Source organism: Rhinopithecus roxellana, chromosome 13 (genome assembly GCF_007565055.1).
Source record: "Rhinopithecus roxellana isolate Shanxi Qingling chromosome 13, ASM756505v1, whole genome shotgun sequence".
In the NCBI taxonomy this organism is placed as follows: domain Eukaryota; kingdom Metazoa; phylum Chordata; class Mammalia; order Primates; family Cercopithecidae; genus Rhinopithecus; species Rhinopithecus roxellana.
The window spans coordinates 22,033,442-22,037,275 of record NC_044561.1 but is presented as its reverse complement, the minus strand read 5'-3'; positions in this window follow the sequence as shown (position 1 = coordinate 22,037,275).

Genomic DNA, 3,834 nt, shown 5'->3' with positions numbered 1-3,834 from the left:
CAGTACAATCCCCATTATCCCTGCACCTGAGAGGCTTGAAGCTTGGAAAATATTCATGAACTGATTTCAGTATCACTAGATATCACTGGCTGGCTAGCAACACAGTAGGAATCACGCAAGATCCTTTCTGAAGAAATTATAAAAGAAAATGGGTTGGGCATGGTGGCTCACGCCTATAATCCCAGCACTTTGGGAGGCCGGAGGAGGGCAGATCATGAGGTCAGGAGATCGAGACCATCCTGGCTAACACAGTGAAACCCTGTCTCTACTAAAAAAAATACAAAAAATTAGCCAGGTGTGGTGGCGGGAGCCTGTAGTCCCAGCTACTCAGGAGGTTGAGGGAAGAGAATGGCGTGAATCTGGGAGGCAGAGCTTGCAGTGAGCCGAGTTCGCGCCACTGCACTCTATCCTGGGCAACGGAGCCAGACTCCATCTCAAAAAAAAAAAAAAAACACAGAAAAGAAAATGTAGAGGCAGCATCCTAAAGTCCTTCTAAAGAGCTTTCCACAAGATTCTGACAATAAGGCTGTCAGCAGAAATCCTGGATAATGCAAAGATTCTCCAATTTTCACAAAAGTGAAAGGAAAGGCCTTAAATCTTTAAACCAAGGATTAAAAACAAGCATATCCTAGTTTGGGCTATATATCTTATTAATAAAAATTCATCATCAAATGCCACACTACCCACAAGAGTCCATAACTAGCTTCGGCTTTTTTTGGACACTACCTGACAGATTTCTTTCTAATTTAGGTTGAAGGTTTATATTCTTTCATACTGCATCACGTAATGCCTCATGGATGGTAGGCACTAAACAATTTGTTGATTTTTTTCTACTAAAAAGAATGAAATTTCCTGACTACGTCACTAGACATCTTTATTACTCATTCTTTGTGCTCCAAACACACCTGACTGATTTCAGTTTCTAAACCTAACAATATTCCTTTCCCCTCAAGCTGCATACACCGCTCCCTCCACCTGGAACACTCCCCACATCCTCCACTTTCTTCAGAACTCAGATGAAACATTTCCTCAGAGAACCTCCACACTAGGGCATGTCCTCCTGACATATGCTGTCATCCCCAGTTGTACTCCTTTGCACCACTTACCATACTATAATTAAATAATTATGTGATTGATTAGTTTAATATTTGGCTCTCTCTTAGGATGATGTATCATGGGTTTTCACATCTTTATCCCCAGTGCCTTTCACAAGCAGACTAAAGATAAATATTTGTTGAATAAATGAACAACTTTGAAAACTAGCTTTACAATTTACTAGGTAAATTTGAAAAACTCAATGTCATTAGGCTTCAGTTTCTGTAGCTATGAAAAGAGAATAATATAAATGCTACCTCACTGAGTTGTTGGGATTTATGATGAACTCTAAACTTTAAAATGTTACATAAAAATATTAATCTATTATTATTCTCAGCAAGAATATTTCACATTTAATATTGTCTTTAGCCAATCTTAATAGTATTAGCTAAGAACTTTAAAGCATATTACAGATTATCAAGATGCTGATAAATAATGGAAGTATCTGGCAAAAATTAATAAGTAGTCACTAGCTCCAGTCAGTAGCAGCCTGTGACAGATTCCAAGCACTGATCTCACGATTGTCAGTTTAATAGTAATAGTCCATCTCACAAGAAAGTGTGTCAGGTCTACTGTAATTCATGCTTCAGAAAGAAGTATTTCCTATGGAGTTGGGTTCATGAACAAATACACTAGCTAAAGAGTGGATCAATAGTGAAAGATGAGCTTCTCCAATTCACTCACAATTACACTTGGTCAATAGACTAATGTAAATCAATAATTTGTTATATTTGCTACATTTACAGACTTTGATCTTTAATATAAACCTGGCAATAAAACAACATACTTTTCTTTTCCCACGTTCTACAGTAATCTGATCATGAATATGGTAAAGGAAAAAAACTATTTTCTCTCTCAACTGTGTAATAAATATAAACCAAATTGTTCAGTAACCTCTTTCAGGTATGCCTTTCTAGTAAGTGTCTTCATAAAGATATTTTTTAAAAACAAGTAAAAGTGAGATATATAAACAGGTAATTATTAATCACAAGTAATTTTGAGTTATACAGTTTTCCTAGGTATTCCTATACTAGCCTATGTATGTGTGTGTGTGTGTGTGTGTGTCTGTGTGCATGTATGTGTCTGTTTGTGTAGACGTATATATACATATATATACTCATATACACATACACATACATACATATGCATATGTGTATACGTACACACACACCTATATATATAAAATTCCACGCTTCCTCTTTTGTATTATAGTTAGGTAGTGTTTACCTGTAACCTCTCCTAGAAAGACAGTTCTTTGAAGGCATGGCCAATGTCTTTTAAATCTGTACCCTCAGCACCTAGTGCAGCATTTCAACGTTAATAGGCATTTAGTGAGTGCTTGCTAAATAAACTGCACAGTCTTTTGCCAACACAACATTTTTCTGATGCTCGACTCATACTACCCAACAGTCAACTTTTGAGGTTGTCCATTTCCAGCTCTGAAGAAGAAATGCTCTTAATAAAAAACACTTTCTTGATAAAATATCAGTTATTTGCTTCAAAAAAAAAAATCCAGTGGGAGTGGGTACAGAGATTTAGAGGTGAAATAAGACTGTCTATGAGCTATAATTTAAACAATTTTTGATATCGGTTCATTATACAATTCTCTCTACTTTTATATATTTGAAATTTTTCATAAGTAATTTTTCTTAACTGGAAAAAAGTTTTAAACGTTTAAAACTTTAGAAGCTCCTCTTGCAAGATGGCCGATCAGAAGCAGCTGCGCTCTGCGGCACTCCGAAAGGAATGAAAGCAGAGAGTGAATTCAGCACCTTCAGCTGGAATATCCAGGTCCTCACAGTGGAACTGTCTAGGCAACAACTTGATCCAAGGAGGACGACAAAAAGCAGAGTGGGGTGACGGCCCACTCAGGAATGGCACAGAGCCAAAGGAACCCCCACCCTCAGCAAAGGGAAGCAGTGAGGGAATCACACTTCTCCCATGAATCTTTGCAACCCACGGATCAGGAGATCGATTCATGAGCCCAGGACACCAGGGCCTTGGGTCCGATACACAGAGCTATGTGAAGTATCCGCAGAGCAGCCGCTCAGGCACACCCACGAGTTTTACCTACTCCAGCCCCAGAATCCCCGACAAGGCAGAAGATCCATCCACGCATACCCCTAGGAACTGGGGCTGAATCTAGGGAGCCAAGCAGTGTCACTCTGCAGGCCCCACTTCCATGCCACCACACAGGTTAAGACCCACTGGCTTGGAATTCCAGCCACCCAATGGCAACAGGCTGGAGTCCGCCTGAGTTGGAACCGAGTTCCCGGGGAAGAAGGGTGGCGACCGTCTCTGTGGTTCAGTAGTTTCAGCTGTTTCAGCCAGCTGGCTTGGAGAACAAGGAAGGGTCCCCCACAGTGCAGCACAGCTGACTTGCCAGATCTTGGCCAGATTGCTTCCTAAAGCAGGACCTCAATCCATTCTTCCTCACTGGGCGGGACCTTCCTGCGGGGGCTTCAGCCGCTTCAGCCAGGGTTCTAAAGACAGAACCCTGATCTCCCCCTGGGACAGAGCTCCTGTGGGGAGAAGCAGCCACCATCTCTGCGGTTCAGCAGGCTCAGCCATTCCAGCCTGCCCGCTTTGGAGAACACAGACGGTCTGGATGAGGAAGGGTCCCCCACAACGCAGCACAGCTGCCTTGTCAGGTCATGGCCAGACTGTGCTTTAATTGGGACCCTGATCCATTCCTCCTCACAGGCAGGACCTCCCTGCAGGGGTTTCAGTCACTCCAGC